The 20,469-nt window shown below is 44.4% G+C and overlaps 1 long non-coding RNA gene across 1 annotated transcript; it reads left to right on the top strand.

The window, feature by feature from the left end:
• The first annotated feature begins 1,794 nt into the window (after positions 1 to 1,794).
• On the top strand, positions 1,795 to 19,487 carry LOC136168671 (uncharacterized). The gene is made up of 2 exons (XR_010663340.1): positions 1,795 to 1,901; positions 19,198 to 19,487. It is a non-coding gene; the product is annotated as an uncharacterized lncRNA (long non-coding RNA).
• The last annotated feature ends 982 nt before the right edge of the window (positions 19,488 to 20,469 follow it).

The following is a 20,469-nucleotide window of genomic DNA, read 5'->3' as shown; positions in this document are numbered from 1 at the left end:
ATAAACCACAGGTGAAAGTTCAAGCTTAAGGTTAGAATGGAGATCTCAAAATCACTGTCATGCTGTCTTTGACCAAAGTCCTCAAGGATAAAGATTCTCCAAGGAAGTGATGACAGGTAGAAAGGAAGCCAGGGTAAGCCTGAATTTCAGGGGTTCAAGCAGGCAGCAGCAAGAAGAAAGAGGAAATGGCGCCCAGCTCTGGGTTTCAGAGATGGAAGATTAGGTATTGCAGTATTTCTAAAAGTTGCAGTGAAGATTTTGTCAAGATAGAAAAGACTGAGGTGTGATTACATACCAGAGAGATTATATGTGTGAGAGACAGTGAGCGAGTTAAACCTGTGAGTTGGGATTAACTTGTTGTGAAAAACGCCTTTCTCTGGGAAAAGGGCCACACATGTACATAATCAAGAACTTACATGGGCAGGAAAAAAAAAAAAGATACTCAAATCTGTTCAATTTTAAAATACATTTTTCCCCAATGAACTTATGTATATGGATACACACACGTGTAATTTTGTAGTTTGTTGACATGTATAGACACACAGACACACATACTTTGGGAGGGTGTCTGGAGAGCCTGTGTGGTGAGTGGAGGGAAAGCGACGCTATAAAAACGCTCTGGATGGGATTACTCTGCGTAAACGACAGCATGTGTGGCTTGTTCCCACCGGCAGCTCAATGTGTGTTGCAAACCAAATCAAACTTTTGTTTTGGTTTTTTTTTTTTTGAATCTCTGATCTAACAAGAAACACACTGAGAAACTTGCAATCCCTCTTCAAACACACCCCAAAACAGTCACTGAGACTTCTAAGGAGAAGCAGAGTGTGTCTGAGCTTAGACCCTCAAAGTCAGCCCTGTGGTTTCTGAGGACGGAGATCTAAAGGCTAAAAGTTGATCCTATACATTAGTGGAGAGATGACTTCACAGAATTTAAGAAGGATAAAAACATGGAGACACATATCCACATCCACGGCCTACTCCTACACACATGGAGACAGTCAACTTTAATAAGAACCAGACTGATTTGACTTAAAAAATATATCTGTGCTTTTAAAATAATCCATGCTGGCTTCAGTTCAACCCTTCAAATAGTAACTAGAGTCAGCCCATCTTCTATAGGCGTCTGTTTTGCGTCCCTGAAATAAAGTGCTTCAGTTTCCACGATAGAAAGGTCTGAGAAGCTAAAGCTAGGAGATGCAGACTCCCCACACCTGGGGAAAATCATCCTGTTAGAAAGTGGAGGAGTTCTCTGTCTCATGCAGTGTGTCAGTCCCAGCAGCCCTGTCTTAAGGAGGTCAGTTAAAGGGAGACATCGCTGCCCATTGACTTAGCTGATTCCCTGGGCTAAGACCGGAGTAGATATGACTCTGAGACCCTGGGATGGGCTAAGAGGACTTTTGGATTCCAGCCCAGGATTTAAAAGAAAGAATCTTAATACTTTTGGGGGCCCTTTTCCTGCCAAGTCCCAGCTAAACAAAAAAGGACTCAAAGAAATAAACCAGAAGAAGAAAAAGAGACAGGTGAGGGAGATAATTGAGAAAAAGGAGAAAAGGAAGAAGAGGAGAAAGCTGAGGGATGGAAAGAAGACAAGTCAAAAGGGAAGGAGGGAGGGAGGGGAGGAAAGATGCCAAGGAGAAGGCACGGGTTTCCACGAGAAAAGCAGAGACAGCCTGAAGCACAGGGTGGTGGAGAAGGCAAGGGAGAGGTTGTCTGGAGCAGCTTATCTGAACAAAGTCAGACTTCTCACAGGCAGCTGGGGGGTGGCCCAATCCATCATTCACATCTCAAGCTCCCAGGATCAATGGGAAAGTCGGTCATTTGACCATCCACGTCGTGTCAGAATCATTAGGAACTGAGCACCAGAGACCAGCCTGTTGAACTCCTCACTGTCTGCACCAGAGGTAAGCCCTGCTGAACACACAGGCTCCATACACTGCATTCTGGGGGCTGTGTGCTTATGAGTCATTTTTCTTATGCTCTAAAAAAGTCCTGAGAGTAATCAAATTCTTAAGAGATTACTCTCATCTAGACATTCCTGGGCTGAAAGGGAGTGACCACGATGACTTTGCATGGTACAGAAAAGCCGAGCCCAGAGCCTACATCAGGGTGTCCCTTCCTCTGTCCCAGGGGCCTCTGGATTGCTCAGTCCAGTAGGCAATTTCCAGGTCCTCTCTCTTTTGTATCTGATGCCACCAGCCAGTCTCTCCTCTGTGGAGCTTTACTTCCTTTGGCTTTGGGAAGCCACGTACTGGTGATCATCTTCATTATAAAGTGACCAACCATCCTGGTTGGAGGGGGTTTATGGCACTGGCGACATTTAGTACTAAGATGAGAAAGTGCCAGACAAGCTGGTACACGTTGGTCACCCCATCACACCTACTAATCTTCTCTGTGCAGCCGCCAACACGTCTCCTCTTTACCGCCCATCCTTAGGAAGCAGACTTCCAGTCTTGTCTCCCAAGTCCACACCTTTCCCCGTGTACCTGACTCCCTGGGTGCTTAACTCTTGCTCTGTATTGACCTCTAATTCAACAGGTCCCTCCCAGCATTGGATCTGCCTGTGATATGTTCACAGATTCTGTTCTCCCAGTGGCTTTCTCAATTGTTCTCTTTACCTTTATGGGTTTTCCTCAAGTTTCATCTCCCGCATGTAGTTTCGCCTGATTTCCTGACCCATTTCTGGTTCTTCAGCCTTCCTGTAGTAGAGGCTACACTATATACCCTATCACTTAATTAATCTGCGTCCTAACATGGCATCTCATTTTGTTCATCAATAAGTCTCTGAAATTGTAGGTCAGAGACAAATAGATCTGGGTCTTAAGTTCCAGGTCTACCAATAATTTCCCTACGCTTATTGAATGCTTGTCCTCGGGAGCCAAATTTCAGCTGCTTTACATCATCTCATTTATACTTTGTCACTCTTACTGGAAATAGTGACAGATTTTATTTTCTTGGGCTCCAAAATCACTCTGGACAGTGACTGCAGCCATGAAATTAAAAGATGCTTACTGCTTGGAAGAAAAGCTATGACAAACCTAGACAGTATTAAAAAGCAGAGATATCACTTTGCCGATAAAGGTCCATCTAGTCAAAGCAATGGTTTTTCCAGTAGTCACGTTCCGATGTGAGAATTGGACCATAAAGAAGGTTGAGCACTGAAAAATTGATACTTTCAAAATATGGTGCTGGAGAAGACTCTTGAGAGTTCCTTGGACAGAAAGGAGACCAAACCAGTCAATTGTAAAGGAAATCAACCTGAATATTCATTGGAAAGACTGGTGCTGAAGCTGAAGTTCCAACAAGTTGACCACCTGATGCAAAGAACCAACTCATTGGAAAAGACCTTCATGCTGGGAAAGATTGAGGGCAGGAGGAGAAGGGGATGACAGAGGATGAGATGGCTGGGTGGCATCACCAATGGACATGAGTTTGAACAAACTCTGGGAGATAAAGGACAGGGAAACCTGGCGTGCTGCAGGCCATGGGGTCACAAAGAGTCAGACATGACTTAGCAACAGCAACATTTATACTTTACAACTTCAAGAGGAATCCTTTTATGGATGAAAAAAAATGTAACTCAGAGATGCTAACGAATGTGCCTGTGGAAACACAGTAGGTAGGGTTGCAGTTTAGCTGACTGAACCCAGAACTAGGTTCTTAGCGATAAACTGTTGGGTTTTAATAAATTCAAGATTAAATGTACTATGACTATTTCCAAGAAAATCTCTTATTACTCTAAAGATTATACTACTAGTGACCAAATCTTTCCATAAATTCTCCTCTAATTCTCTGCTAATCTGCCCAGAAATTCTGAACAGAAACCCCTTTGGCCCTCAGAGCCTGCAGACCCATTAGCGCTTGATGCTAATGTATCCTATGGCACTCCTGCCCTATACCACGCCCCCACGTCCCCGCTTGGTGTAACCACTGTAAATGCCCCCCTCTCCCCGTCCCCAGTAAATATTTTATCTTTCACAAGCAGCTGGAAGGAGAGAGGTGGCTAGCAGCAGGCTCGGTCAATCCTGTTTAAATATTGATCACAAACATCGTTAAAATAAAAGTCTATCGACTCAGCTGGTGACTTTGCAGCTTCAACACTTTGCAGAAGGCAATTTTCCATGTGCGGTGACTCCAAGCAACTTGCTTGAGTTATGATGTTAATAAGCAAGGCACCTCCTTTGGGGGAGCTCTGGGATCCTGAGGCAGCTGCGAGAGGAACCAGTCCCTGGCCTCGCGGCGATTCAGAAGTCCTTCCTCCAGCCTTCTTAGCCCTACGGACCTGCGTCCCCGATGCTCACATCTCACCTTTGGAAGCCAAGCTGAGCTGGCATGCTTCCAGAGTTGGGAGTGTGTGCCTTCGGGGGCCTTGAAAATGTTTAAGGGTAAAGTGACAGTAAGGGGGATGGCACGGCTTCTGGCAAAGGGGTTAAGTCTGTTCCTCTGCAGCAGTTTAGCATCTGTCAGAATCTTGAGGGACTGAAGGGACCCCTTCCCACCCCGGGGCTTCTGATTCAGTCAGTCTGGGACCTGGCTCAGGAATTTGCATTTCTGTCAAGTTTCCAGGTGACCAGAGCTGCTGGCTCAGGGGCCACACTTGGAGAGCATTACCATTACCTACACTCCTACTTCCCTAGTAGCTCGCTTGGTAAACAATCTGTCTGCAATGCGGGAGACCGGGGTTCTGTTCCTGGGTCAGGAAGTACCCTGGAGGAGGAAATGGCAACCCACTCCAGTACTCTTGCCTGGAGCATGCCATGGACAGAGGAGCCTGGCGGGTACAGTCCATGGGGTCCCGAAGAGTCGGCGCGGACCGAGCGGCTCAGTTTCTCTCTTTCCCGCCGCTCTAAGCTGGCACTTGGGCTGAGATCTGCTCGTCCTCCGAGTGCTCTCGGGCACTGCCTCCTCACGTCTTGCAGCTTAGCCCTCATCTAGCCCAGCGGTTTCCAAACTCTTATTGAAACTGCTTAGAGATATTGACAAAATCCCAGTGGAGGTCCACGATTCAGGGTGATAACCAGCTCACCCTGGCTGAAGGGAGAACAGAAGGCCAAGGGCGCCCCGGCAGAGCCCTGGGGCTCCAAGGATCTGCTCCCAACGCTCTTCATTTACAAATGAGACAACTGAGAGCCCAGATGAAGACATGACTCATCCCTGGAAAGCCAGGATTAGAGCCCAAATTTCCCCCTTTCCCAGAACAGCTACTGTATCTAAGTTAAGGGATAATTGAGCTCTCCTAGTTGAAAGGTGACGGTGGATGAACATATCTTTAGGGAGAATTCATCCAGCCATCACTGTTGTGAACGAGTCTGTGTCTTCCACACCTGGGCAGAAGAAAGAGCATTCAGGACCTGGGTTCTTGAAAGCTCTTCTGCGTGGACTGAAGGTAGCAATTCACTCTGCTTCAAGAGTGTGTTCAGATGGCCTACATCTCTGCCTCTCTATATAAACAGAGATAATGGCCAAAGGGGGTACCAGGATGGAAGAGAAAAGAGGCATTAGTAAGAAGGAGGTGTAGCCCATGGTGTGTGTCCCTCAAGGATCAGAGAGCTGTAATTCACAGAAATTTGACAATGGGCAGATTCTGAAAAAAAGAAGGTTATGAGTTGGTCAGCTTTTCACATTTTTCTGTGCGGACATGTAAGTCACTGTGCTGACTGGCTGGAGGTGGCAATAAGGGATAAGTACAGAACCAGAGCAACTCACCAGAAGGCAGCCAAGAGGTGAGATCCATTCCTCGATCTCCTTTTCTTTCTGGTCTGATCCCCCTTCCTGCTATCACTCAGAGCCATGGCAGACACAGGGACTCTGAGTCAGCACATCCAGCATTGCCTTCTGGGTTCCCCAAAGAAAAACTAAATAGAATCTCATGTGTGCAACTGTGTTCCTTCTAAAATGGAACATGGAGAAAATAGGAGGGTCCCCGTTAACTAACTTAGCATAAAGCAGTTACAAAGATGCTATTTTCATTCCTCTGGTGCCAAATGGCACTAAGCTGGTGACTCAGGCTGCAGACAAAAGAAAGGGGAGCTCAAACTCCATTCTCTCTGGGAAGCAGCCGTGGCTGTTAGAAGCTCCCAACCCCATACGCAGAGAGGACTGGGCTGTGCAAGTGGATTTCACTGTCTGGTTTGGATCGGCGTCTACAGAGAAAAACAACTATAAAGCAAGTATATGTCCTTTCCCCCCACATCCAGCAAAACCTATCCAGTTTGTTCTCTTCCAACTCTCAGCTCTTCAGCCAACTCTTTCTCCGCTGGTGATTTTTCAGGAGTCCTGCAGGGTGCGGATGAAGCGCTCTGTGGCTCCTTCTACCCCAGCATTTATAGGACCAAGTACTCCATCTCACTTTACTCTGAAGATAAACAGGGAGCCTTGAGGTCTCAGGCAGGCTGATTGGAATAAGCAATCCCAAATGCTCTTTCAGAGTTCAGGAAGCCTTATTTGAAAGAGCTAATGTCCTGAACTCAGCCAGTTTTGACTGGAAATTTCACTCCACTTGGATGCAAAGTTTATGTGGTTGCTGTATTACCCAAAGTGAGTGAATAAATAATAATCAAAAGATTGCACCTCTGTTAGGAAGACAGAAAATGCTGGAAAGGATCCTGAGAAAGAATTTAATCTGAACAGGGGCAGGTCCAAATTGTGCTGTCTTTCAAACATGCAAAGTATATTCTTGCCTCAGGGCCTTTGCACTTATTTTCATTATGGAATTGAAATCCAAATATATCCAGAAATCCATATATATATATATATATTTCCCTTCCTTAATTAAAATGTCTCTTCAAATGGCAATGCCTCCGAAATTTCCTCCCTAACCATCCTTTCTAAAATGGCACCTCTATAGTGTCAGCATTATTTTCCTGTTTTATTTTCCTCGCAGCACCTCTAATTCTATTTTTATGTTTTTAAATTCTTCTTGGACCATCTCTCAGGGGTACGTAAGTTCCACAGAGATGAATTATCTTACCACCTTCTATACTATATCCTGAGGGCTCTTTTGCACATGGATGTTCAGTGAGGATTTGTTTGTTAAGTGAATGAATTCTAGAGTGCTCACTGCCAAGTCCATTCATGTTGCCTCTGGGGTGGAGAAATGTGACTCTTGTGTAAACTGTAAACTACCACATCGGTGTATAACATTGTTAACATTATCAGTTTTCATTTTAGGCCCTCTCTATTGAAAAGTATTTTCCTTTCACTTAAAGTCTTCCACTGCAAATTAAATAATTGAGGGAAATCAAGAGTGGCTTTTAGCCACCGTTTTCAAAGAAAACAAAAACACGTTCTGATTTTGTTTCAAGAGTTGGCATATTTGGTAGCACAAACCTCAGTATAGAGGGCAAGAGAAGAGTCCTATTTGCCTAACTGTCTTCGACTCACCAGTCGTGAAAACAGTCTAGTCCCATTGTGTCTAATTGCCACTGAGAGCCCATGTGTCCCATTTTCCACTGTGCCTTAATTCCATTTATGTATTAACAAGGAATCCTATTTTCTCAGAATTTTCTAGGGAGCATTTTACATAAAGCTTCTCAACCACCCCAAGAGTGAGACTGTCATAGTCCTTATTTACTGGAGGACAAAGCAGATTCCAGAGGTTGAAGTGAGATCCCCAATGTCAGAGCACCTTGGAAACAAATCAGTTACTGGAAAGAAGTAGCCTTCAAACTCAGCTATTCAGGCCCCAAGCCCAATAGTCTTTCTTCCTAACCAGACTGCATCTTCAGGATATGTGATTTCCAGGGAAGGTAGAGTCAGCTTGGCGTTTCCCAGCTGGGCATTCCTCTAATAAATTCCTATGCCTTCTTTTAGCTGCCCTTGGGGAGGAGTCATGTACACATTTTGTCTCCTCACACCAGCCTCTGCAGCTGAGTTCCAGCAGTCCAGAAGGGAAAACGCATCCAGAAATCCATCAGAGAGCATTAACAGACTGTGCTTGTTGATAATCTAACAACAAACAGTAAATCCTCCTCTTAGCCTAGACTCCCCATGTTGGACCAGCAGGGTTGTTTCCTGGGGGGAAAGCGGAAGCAGAAAGCAGTGCTGCTGAGAATAAAGCCAGGCACAGCCTCAGAGAACCCAGCAGTGATCAGGATGCTCCCACCAGAACTGCCCTCCTAGCCTGGTATGCCTGCTGCAGGGAGAGTGGTAATTAACCAGGTGAGAGGCGGCGGCTCTATCCCAGCTCTGCTGGGGGTGAGGTGCTGTGCTGTTGATAACCTGGCTCAGGGCTTGCGGCCAAGGAGGAGGTCCCGTGCCCCAGGCCCTCCTTAGTGGAAAAGCATAGTTATCACAGGCAGCCGCTGCTTTCCTGGGGGTGATATTCCTCTTAGGCATGGGTTTATCTGGTGATGCCCCAAACAGTCAGCATGGGGCTATTCTTCTGCTCCTGATCACCAGTGTGAATCATACAAGTGGAGCTGGGTGGTGGCTCAAACCCTAGAACCCACTCCAGTATTCTTGCCTAGAGAATCCCATGGACAGAGGAGCCTGGCGGGTTAAGGTCCATGGAGTCACAAAGAGTCAGACACGACTGAGCGTCTGAGCAACCGGTTTCCAAAAGGGGGCAGGCTAATTTATGGAGGAGATCATGGTCTTCTGAATATATAGAATTAACAAAGTGGAAAGGAAGTGAGGACCTAGCCTTTTAAATGAGAATCAGGAAGCTAAGTCCTTCTGAAGACGGATCGTGTGTCCAGGAGAAAGGGCTACCATGATGGGAAACGCTGATAAGGATATAAGGTGGCTCCTGCCCTCAGGAAGGTTGACGACTAGGTGGAGAAAGAAATGAAAACATGTACCAAATGTGAACAAAATAGGATGGAGCTGAGTGCTGAGTGGGAGTTAGTAATAAGTGTCAAGGTAACATCTGATAAGTAGGCATTTGGCACACTTAGTAAGTGCAAGAAGGATTCCACGAATGACCAAGGAAGAAATGTCTGCCAGAGCGAAGTCCTGAGCTGGACAGCTGGAATCAGGGCTGAAGTCTGACTAGGAGCTGGGAGGTGGAGGGCACTCAGAGCATGAAAGACAAACTAAGACAAGCAGAAAGCAAGCCAGTGATGACATTCATGAACATGTCTATGGCTCTGCAGAGTTTGCAATCTATTTTTATCTATTTAGCTCTCATAACTAAACTTGAGACAGGCTGGTTTGATCAGATGAGAAGTCTAAGACTCAGAATATTTAGCAAAATACCTAATATTGTTATGCCCGATGTCCAAATCCCCGAGTGGGAAGAGAGAAGGCCTCCAAGACAATGCAACTCGCAAAAAGGGAAGTTTATTGCTGACTCGAGTCAGGGTTCCTGCCGCATCCAATGCAGTGGTGTGGGGTCAGAGAGCCCCAAGCCCAAGCTGTTACACAAATTTATAGGGTGAGCACACGCCGTTGGTAGTTGGTTTAAGCGGATAAAGCAATTTCATTGGTCAAAACTTTCACGCGCGGGACTTTCCTGGGGGGTTTCCACCCCGTTCCTAATTGGCAAACAGCCATCAGTGTTAAGCGAAAGCTGATCCAGGTGGCCTGATAATCTTACCACCCAGAAGTAGGAAGGCCTACTCCTAATCTAAGCTGCCTGCCATGGCATTACTTCTGCCCGCTTCACAATATTACTCAGTCATTAGGTATCAGAGCTGGAGCAAGAATCCAGCTCCATGTGTTTTCCTTTCTAAGCCACAGGATTTTGAAATCTTTTTGACTCTAGCTTGTAGCAAGAAAGACATGTTACATTATGGACTGGTACGCACATGATATCGTTCTATAATATAGCACTCACCTTTACTGAGTGACATGTTTTCTAATCTATCCTAGTCTATTTCTTTACCAGATAGTTTTGGTTGCATAATGGACCCAAAACTGAATGGCTTAAAACAGCAACAGTGTAATTTGCTCATGATTCTGTTGGGTGTTTTTTCCCTAGGCCAGTAGGTCTCAGCTGGGAGTGATTTTGCCTTTTGGGGGGCACATGGTTGTGTCAAGATAGTTTTGATTTTTATCACTGTGGTGGTGGATGCCACTGGCATTTAGTGGGGGAAGGCCAGAAATGCTGCTAAACATCCTATACTGTGCAGAACAGCCCGGAAACAAAGAATTAGCTGGCCTCATATGTCAGTAGTGCCGAGGTTGAAAACCCCTCTTCTGCACTGGGCAAAGGTCAGCTGATCTCAGCTGGGCCCGCTCATGCATCTGTGGTCAGCTGGTGGGTTGGCTAGGGGAGGGGAGAGGCTGCTTGGTTCTGGATGGGCTTTGCTCACACGTCAGGTTTGCAGTCTGGGGAAAAGGCAACTGAGGCATGTATTTTGGTTCTTGCACAGGCTGATCCAGGTTCATTCACATGGTGATCAGCTCAGAGTTCCCAATGGTAGCAGGAGAGGGCAAGTTCCAAAGCTTAAACAGTTTTAAAGTCGTTGTTTATGTCATGCTTGCTATTGTTTCACTGGCCAACGAGTCACATAGAGGCAGGAAAGAATGGAGGGCCCTGATGGTAGCACTCTGCCATCATTTCACTAAAAGAAGATTCTGTTCACAGCCCAGTAAATGTATTTCATGACCTATAAACCGATCAGTACTTGTAGACTGAAAGATGCTACTTTGTATCAGACCCTTTGCAAGCTATTCAATAGGATTTATCTCTCTCTCTTTTTTTTCCTTTTATTTCCAGAATATCAGACAATGTCACATGTGTAGTAGGGGCTCAACACGTTTTATGTGAGACGTTGGAGATGCCCATAAAGAAACTTGCCTGACTTAGGATGGATACTTGGTAAGGAAAGTTGGCTGGGTGAAGCTGAGCCAGAGCATGGCACTTTGAAAATGCCAAACAAGGAAATATTTTCATTTTTATTTTTGTTTATTTTATTTATCTATTATTTGACTGCCCCACCCAGCGTGTGGGATCTTAGTTCCCCGACCAGGGATCAAACCTGTGGCCCCTGCAGTGGAAACTAAGAGCCTTAAGCCTTGGATGCCCAGGGGAGTCGCAGGGAAACATTTTTAAACCAGCTACCTAGATGAAGACTGAAGTACCAGATTCCTAGTCAGGCCTACTTCTCTGGAGATGTGGGGTCTCTCATACCTACCTTTCTCCCCTCATTGCATCACCCATTATCAACTAAGTTAAAGCGTCTAGGCTTTCTGTACCTCATCAGAACATGTGAAAAAAAGAAGATTGTACCTTTCAGTGCTTACAGATAGTTGGGGGGTGGGTGGAACTTATGGGAATTCAAGAAATTGTGAGCCTGTTAATTTTCTCAAAGGAAAGTTTTGCTTCTTTGGGAGAAAATAGGAAACCACACGGGCATACAATCAAAGAATACTTTTTGTTTCAAGTCCAGAAAACCTGGTTTGAGGAATTAAGCAAGTTGTACTTTGCTTGCCATTGAGAATTCAAGAGATTCTTGGAAGGTGAGAGATGGGGAAATAAGTCTGCTATATTCTAAGACCTGCTGTGTGTGCTGTCGGAGAGGCCACTGTCCCTCTCTGGGCCTTGGCTTCCTCTTCTGTAGAGTGAAGTGATGAGGTTGAATGAGCACAGAGGTCCCTCCCGGCAGGCAGCTCTGATGGCCTGTGTCTCTCCGTGTTTCTTGTGGCTGGAGGAAATTCTGACCCCGTCTCCCCTCTCTGCTCATTCTTTCCTGCCTTGCGAGGAGAGTGAGCTCTTGATGTCAATCACGGGGTAACAGAATGAGAGCCTTCCTGTCTGTCCCCTGTGGGGAAATTGCAGGCAGACAATTAATCCAGCTCTTTACACCAGACCCCCCTCCACACAGCATGTGAGGGGGAAGGCCTCTCACCTCCCTTCTGGCTCCCACATGTCACCGAACATGTTGCCACATGATTCAGTCCGCCATTGCCATTAAAGTTAACCATCCCCGGGAAAATGAATGCGCAGTTAACAAAGTGATAAGTTGATGCTTAAACTTTAAGCAGATTGCTTCCAGCTAATCTCATTTAAGTGGCAGACAGAATCACAGGCACTTTCAGCTCTGCATAAGCCCCGGCACCCAAGAAAATAAGTGGGCTCCCAAGGGGAAAACCTCACTATGCTTCTCCTTCCGGAAGCTGAAATGGAGTGGGTATGTGATGGGGGCCAGGGAGATGGAAAATGGAAGTGATGTCCTGCTACCCTGAGGACCAGGTTAGTGCGTTAGCCTTAGGAGCAGCGCTTAACCACTCTGAGAGTCCATTTCCCTATTCAGCAAAACGGGTGCAGTGATATCTCTGAGGATATAACTCTTGGTAAGAAGTAGAGGCTACGTGAGTAAAGTGATTTATCCAGCCCTGGCACATCAGAGGCTCCCAGTAACAAGAGGCGGGAGGTGGGCACTGGGGGCTCCCTGGGAAGTCCCTTATTGCCAGCCCTGGGCGGAGACCCCTCCCTTCCAATCTCCCTTCCCCCCCAACAGCTGATGAAGATCTTTTAACACGGATATTAACACGAAAATGAGGCAGAGACTTGCTTACACTTCGGGAGAAGAGGAGTGACGGCCGAATTCTGGACTTGTCTGAAGATACCTTTTAAATACAGGAATTCTCATCTTTTTGTGTCCCAAAGAAAGAAAAACTCTTCGCTCCTGTCCCCTTCAGATTCCCAGAAGAGCACTTTTCTTCTCAGTCTCTGGTATGAGAGTGCTAAGAGGCATGAAGGTCTGGAGTGGGTACGGCAACCCACTCCAGTATCCTTGCTGGAGAGTTCCATGGACAGAAGAGCCTGGTGGGCTACAGTCTTTGGGGTGGCAAAGAGTTGGGCACGACTGAAGCGACTTAGCACGCACCTGTATGAGAGTATTACGAGCCAGAAAGGAAGGAGAAGGAAATATTAGGAAAGAGAAAAAGAGGAGAGGAAAACAAAAAACAAAAAGACCTTCAGATGAATGAGGAAAAAAGTGAGCTCGCAGCCACACCGTCAGTTGCTTTCCTTTGTCTCAGCTTCAGTTGTATGAATCTCGACATTTCCGGTGAATGGGAACTTCTGAAGTTAACTGAGCAGCTACTTAGGTTCCAGGAACTGCATCAGGCCACTGAGGACCCGGTGGAGGGAAGGATGGGAGTAGTGTCTGCCCTCAAAGAGCTCGTAGGCTGGAGAGGAAGACATCCTACAACAGCCACAAAGAGGCGATCCCAGCTGCTCAGTCCAGGCATCAGGGAAGGCTTCCCAAGGACAGGGACAGGTGGGGGATGAAACAATAAGCAGCAGTCTCTTAGGTAAACAGATGGGGGAATGCGGGCAAATCTTTAGGTGAGAGGCAGAGCGTGGGGAAAGGCTTAAAGAGGGAAGTTGAGGTTGAATTCGGAACGGAGAGAAGCTGAAGACAGGAGTGGAGAGAGTCAGGGAGGTGAAGGCGGTGAGCACTGTGGGGAGGGCGGCCTGCCTGCCTGACTCCACCCGGCAGGATCTACATCACCATTTTGAGGATTTCCACAAAAGCGCAGTAGAAAAACCCTGCTTTTTCTGAGTCCCGTGAGGGATATTAATATATAGAAATTAATATAGCTTTTACTTGGTGATTTAATATAGCTTTTATTTGGTAACAGTGTAGCTTTTATTTGGTAACAATGTAGTTTTAGATTTTGTAAAGCGTTTTGGAAAGTATTATCTTCATTGAAGGAGGGAGCTCTGGGTGAGAGAGGTGGTTGTATTAAAAGCACAGAGCTAGTCAGGGGCGAAACAGCTTTGCGGCTTCCTTCCACGCCCTTTTGTCTATAAACTACCCAGAAGGAGGAGGGATAAGTGCTAAGGTAGAGAACGTGACCTATACAGATGTCTGTAAAAGTTTGCCAAGGCACCCCAGACTATGGCCCCAAACTCACAGGGGTACAGCCCCAAACTCGCTCACTGAGTATTTTAAATGTTTGAGGAAAATGTAATGAAGCTCAGCATGGTCAGACCCTAGGCAAGCTGTCAGCTCCAGGTCACTTATGCTTCAGCATTCGACAGTACTGCATTTCTTTTGATGGCATCGTTTTTTTTTTTTTTTTTTAATTGCAGTAAAATGTACATAAAATTTATGCTTTTAACCATTTTTAAGTGTACGGTTCAGTGGAATTAAGTACAGTCATGTTTTTGTGCAAGTTCAGTTCAGCTCAGTTCAGTCACTCAGTTGTGTCTGACTCTTTGTGACCCCATGAACTGCAGCACACCAGGCCTCCCTGTCCATCACCAACTACTAGGGTCCAACCAAACCCATGTCCATCGAGTCGGTGATGCCATCCAGCCATCTCATCCTCTGTCGTCCCCTTCTCCTCCTGCCCTCAGTCTTTCCCAGCATCAGGGTCTTTTCCAATGAGTCAGCTCTTTGCATCAGGTGGCCAAAGTATTGGAGTTTCAGCTTCAGCATCATTCCTTCCAATGAACACCCAGGACTGACCTCCTTTAGGATGGACTGGTTGGATCTCCTTGCAGTCCAAGTTTTTGTGCAAATATGCCCACTATTCATCTTGAGAACTTCCTCATCATCCCAAACTGAACTCTGTACCCATTAAACATCAGTTCCCCGTTCTCCCCTCCCTTCAGCTCCCGGCAACCACCACTCTGCTATCTGTCTCTACGAATCTGACTACCGTTGATACCTCGTGGGGCTTCCCTTGTGGCTCAGCTGATAAGTGGAATCAGGCAACAGCTGTTCTTTTGTGTCTGGTTTATTTCACTTACAACAGTGTCTTTGAGGTTCATCCATGTTGCAGTGTGCATCAGAATTTCTTTTCCTTCTGGGGTCAATAATATTCTCTCTCTCTGTCTCTCTCTCTACACACACACACACACACACACACACACACACACACACACATGTATATACACCACATTTTCTTGACTCATTTGTCAATGATACTTTTTACCTTATGGCTGTTGTAAATAATGCTGCTTTGAATAGCGTTATTGGTATATACATTTCTGTTCAAATCCCTGCTTTCAATTCTTTCGAGTGGATACCCCAAAGTAGAATCACTGGATCACGTGGCAATAATTCTAAGTTTCATTTTTTTGAGCAACCACCACGCTGTTTCCCACAGTGGCCACCCCATTTTACATTCCCATCAGCAAAGCGCCATCATAACTTTGTGAAGTTGTGTTTATGGTAGCTGTTATGATAAAAGGTAAGTATTATGTTAAAATCGATTCAGATCAAGAGATAAGAGTGGTGATATTTAATCTGATTCCAAGGTTTGAGAAGTCTGCACAGGTCTCCTTTGCAAGTGATTGCAGTTATCTAAGAATAAAGTGCAAATAATTTTTCTTTCAATTAATGTGCATTATTTTTCAAATGGCTACTATGTTATTAGGACATTAAATATCATTATGTATTTAACCTAACTTTAGTTAGGTATGTATTTAATCTAATTGCTTAATAAATGGAACAGTTAGCTATCTCCTCTGGCTTATGGATGCCACGAAAGCAATTACTGAGTCACTAAGGAGGCCATAAACTGAGTCTGGAAACCTCCGGCCTAGAGGGTGAGCACGAAGGAAAGAGAGTTCGGAAAGCTGGCGCTTCCCCCTCTCTTTCCTCTGTGGTTTATGACAAGGTGCTGTTGCCACAATCATCCAAAACACACACAAACGATTTCTTGTTTCTTTCTTGTTTCTTTCACTTTTCCCCAAATGATACAGAGTTGGGTGAAGCCAGCAAAGCACTGAGCTTCCTCAATTTTGCATCTAGTAATTTGGTTTTATGAGTTAATAGTTATGAAGAAATGTAGTTAATAATGCAAGCAAGTGCATCTTAAAAATATATAATTGTCAGACTCCTTCTGGGTTGGTAGCACTAGCTTTGCATCTCCTAATGGTTCTGAAATAACTTGATGAGAAATTACATTTGTCTCCTCCAAATCAGGCTCAAATTAAGCTGATAAGAATATATTTCAGAAGTCACTTCCTTTTGACATGTTCCATGTTCTCCCAGCAGAGATGTTGTTTATTTCACTTGGTCCCATGGATTTTGCTTATACTTCTTTCAATTAAGACATTTTCCCAACTGGGTTTTGTTTATTTGTCTATGTTTATTTATTTATTTTTCCTGTAGAAAGTCAGTTCCTGAGGACAGCAACTTAAATTCATTTAACTCTGAGCCCTTATTTCTAGCAAGTTTTAGTTTAGTTATCTGAGGGGAAAAACAGTAAAATAATAGTACTTTAGACCTAGGAATTCCACTTGTGTAATTTAAGAAAATTTGTTTCACTTGTGTAATTGTATCACAGGGATATAAGAGTAAATATGTAAAAACTTTATGGACAAAGATGTTCTTAGTCGCATCATTTCCAATCCAAACAAATAGTACAGGACTTTAAGCATTCAACAATAGGAAAAAGTTTAATTACGTTATCATATATCCATTTAATGATCAGGGGGCCATTAAAAATAATGCGTACAAACAGTTTATAATAAGAAAATGCTTATGATAGTATACAAGTTAAAGAAAAGTAGGATTCAATAGTGTGCATAGATATAATCTCACTTTTGAAAAAATAAGACAAAAACTTGGCATTTAAAAGGAAAAAAACTGGGAGAAAATCGATTAAGACTATTTAGCACTTACTGTCTCTGAATAATTAATAGCTTTCTACTTAGTACTCTTGCTATGTTTTGCATGATTCGCCTGAGCAGGAGCCTTAGTTCATGCTCTGCCCCCGCTCTGGCGGGGGGGTATGCTATGTCCCCCCTTTTTCCTTTGTGTGTTGGAACCGATTTGCTCAGACCGACTTCAATGCTAGCTCTTCCATGATGAAGTTTTCCATCTACTTCTCTGGCCTCCTATAGCTCTCATACAGTACAGCTTTGAGCTAAAAATGATGTTATGTTTTAAAATTTCCCTTTAATATCCCACAGTCCATAGAAATGGAAAGTAGTCTGAATCAGGAGGCAGACTGCCCACATTTGAATCTTATTCCTACACTTATTCCCTAAGTGACCTTGTACAAGTTATTTATTCTTTCAATGCCTCATTTTCATTATCTGTAAAATAGAGTTATATCTTATATCTAGATATAAACGTCTCTGAGGCATAGAGACCTTGTCTTTACAGCCAGTGATTTACTCTAAGGCTTTGCTATATGGAAAGTGAAAACCTATTTTAGTTAATTACATGCAGTTTACATAGGGAACCTTGTGGTGTTAGTAGTAGGCATATTCATGGGCACAAACTACTTTGCAATAAAGTAGATCAGTAGTAGCTGTGACCAGTTGTACCAGGTATGGCCTTATATTTTAAAGGCTATTGATGGACATGAGTTTGAATAAGCTCCGGGAGCTGGTGATAGACAGGGAAGCCTGGCAAGCTACAGTCCATGGGGTCAGAAAGAGTGGGACACGACTGAGTGACTGAACTGAACTGACCTTTTTATTTTGCTATTATATCTCATATAATTCCAGGAAGGTTCTCATTTGTTCATTTTCTGGGGAAACTTTCTATTGAATTCACATTATATGATAGTCACTGTTCTAGATTCTGGGGATAGAAGTGATGTAAAACCGTTCTTGCTTTCAAGGCAAGGAACTTAACATTTAGTGTTCATGGCGATGGTAAATAGAGATAAGGTAGCATGCAATTGCACACGGGGGCAACAGCTCTCCTAGGAGCATGTGAAAGAGACATCGGAGGCACACAGGCAAGAAGCTGCAGCTCTTAAAGGGAAACGAGAAATAGCAGAACCTTTGTAGAAGAAGAGATGCTTGCGCTGAGTCTCAGAGAATGAAGAATTATCCAGGTGAACTGGGTTTGAAAATGCCATTCAAGGAAAAGAAATCAGCAAGTCCAAAGGCCTGAAGTTTATTTTTCTTCTGACCCTTGATTTTGGGGAGACACTGTTGTTTCTGGTTGAGTCAGCTGTTGAGATTGTTAATGGTAGTGCTACTGACCCTGGCGAAGGAGGCTCAGAGATTTTGTACATCTGAGATAGAGTCTCATCGTGAACTTGGAGGTGATTCAGAACTATCTGGGACGTAAAGTACAAGTCTAAACTGAAGTGAAACGGAGCCTGTGGAGGAGTGTGTGCAGCCTGAAGCTGGAGAGGTGAGCCCGAGTCCCGCGCTAAGGGACCTGATGCTGTGGAGGTGAGCATGTGACCCCCTGGAGGTCCTGAGGCTGAGGAGGTGAGCGTGGGTACCACACTAAGCTGGGGAGGTGGCCTGTGTGCCGTGCTAAAGGAGCTTAAATCCACCATCACCATGAGAGCAAGCCCGGAAGGATACTTAATAGTGAGTGACATTATTAGGTCAATTTTTTAAAGAATAAACTGTTTGAAGGGAAACTTATTAGGAGGCATTACAGTGACCCAGGGAGACCGGAATAAAGATAGATGCAGCACATAAACTGATTTGAGAAGCAGTCAAATTCAACAGGATAGCAATGGAATGAGTGTGGGTAGCTAAAAAGAAGAAAATAACTGAGACTGGGAATGATGATCACCAAGACAGAAAAGCAGAGTGTACTCTGTTTTAGAAGGAAAAATAAAAGCATGGTTTTGACTGTGATCTTGAGCTTGAGTTTCTGTGAGATATCCAGGCTGGGAAGATATATGTCCTAGAAAGCTGGATATTTGACATTTGGGGCTCAGGAAAGAGATTTAAGAGTAACTTCAGAGAGCTAATGATAAAATAGGGCATTAAAATAGAAGTAGAAAATAAAAATCATGCTGCTAATGAAAAAATGAGGCACTTAACATTGAAGTAGAAAATAAAAACCATGAACTAAAAAAAAAAATAGAGGAAGCAAAAAAATTAATTGTTGATATTGAAGATTTAATTTAGCTTGGAGTTTCCTAGAAGTCTGGACAAGACAGAAGCTGCTATTCTGTCTACAGTGTGTTTTCCCTTGCCAGAGTTTATGAAAAAAGTTTTTTCTTATTATAATACATCAGAAAATTTGGGGAAGTGGCAGAGTGCTAATGACACTCCCTGAAAGTGAAAGCCAGCAAATACAATTTAAAGACTCGGCATTTACACTATTGGCACAGAAAACATTCCCATTAGAGGGAAAATATTTGACCCTGTCAGAAGTCAAAGAGAAATTTATCAACATGTTTAAATATTTGCAAGGATCTGTATCTTAGAAAAAAGCAATTTCTTAAAAATGTCAAATAGCACTTTGACTAACCCTTTTAATTCTTAGAAGACTGATTGGTTACAATTAATTGAAGTTTTATATAAAACTCCGTGATAAGCTACTCAGGCCCAGACTACCATGTTTTATTCTTTCTTTTCAGACATGCATTCCGTGCCAGATACTGGCCACCATAATCACATTTACGTCTCGACCCCACAGAGCAGCCCTGCTGAGCAAACACCTGGCCCTCATCTCTTCCACGGCCCTGCCCGATATATTTGTTGACGAGATCTGACTGTCTCAACTATTGCTAATGCACACCATCCCATTTACCCTCCTCTGAATGAGTACAAGTGTTTCCCAAAGAAGACAGCTCATCTTTAAGTTTCTTAGTTTTCCAAACATGGTTTGCTCTGAGCTCAAGGGGGAAAATAAAAGCCTCAGGAATTTCAGCAGATCTTATTGTAATTTTATTAAACAGAGCCCAGCTTGAACATCATCTGTATTCTGAGTTCCAGCTCTTTGTCAGGTCCTTCTAAATGTCAGTGCAGGGTTGGCAGGTTCTTTAGAGAAGGGGTGGTGTGTTAGTTTCCTAAAGCTGCCATGTCAAAGTGCAACAGACTGGGTGGCTTAAACAGCAGAAATGCATTGTCTCATAATTCTGGAGGCCAGAAGTCCCAGATCAAGGTGTCAGTAGGGTTGGTTGCTCTTGAGGGTTTCGAGGGAGAATCAGTCCTGTACCTCTTCCCTAGCTTCCGGCAATCTTTGGCTTGTATTTGCATTGCCCTGATCTCCGTCTTCATCATCCCGTGGTCCATTACCAAGTACTGCCCCTCTCCTGATGCCTGCCTCTGTGTTTAAATTTCCCCTTTTCATAAAGATTAGGGCTATTTTGGATTAGGGCCCCTCCTAGACCCTGATGCTGCGAGGGATTGGGGGCAGGAGGAGAAGGGGATGACAGAGGATGAGATGGCTGGATGGCATCACTGACTCAATGGGCATGAGTTTGAGTAAACTCTGGGAGCTGGTGATGGACAGGGAGGCCTGGCATGCTGTGATTCATGGGGTCCCAAAGAGTCGGACACGACTGAGCGACTGAACTGAACTGAACTGAAGGACTCCATTTTAACTTAATTACCTCTGCCAAGCCCTCTGTGTTGAAACAGGGTCATATGTAGAGTACCGGCAGTTAGACATTCAACATTTCTTTGGGGGCACAATTCCGTCCAGAATGTGTGGTCTGTACTTCCTAAGAAAGCGAGGGATTCTCGAACTTTGAAATGTGTTAGACACACTCGAGGAGCAGCAAGTCCTCAGGCCTCTTTCTCTCTCTGCCAGGGCATCCTGACCCCTCCCCTCTGCATAGCACTGTCATTGATGGAACGGCCAAGGAGAGAGGGAACGTGCCTTATATCTCTACAGAGAAATGTTT

This window comes from Muntiacus reevesi, chromosome 5, assembly GCF_963930625.1.
Source record: "Muntiacus reevesi chromosome 5, mMunRee1.1, whole genome shotgun sequence".
In the NCBI taxonomy this organism is placed as follows: domain Eukaryota; kingdom Metazoa; phylum Chordata; class Mammalia; order Artiodactyla; family Cervidae; genus Muntiacus; species Muntiacus reevesi.
The sequence above is the reverse complement of the archived record's forward strand: the minus strand, read 5'-3'. Positions and strand labels throughout refer to the sequence as shown.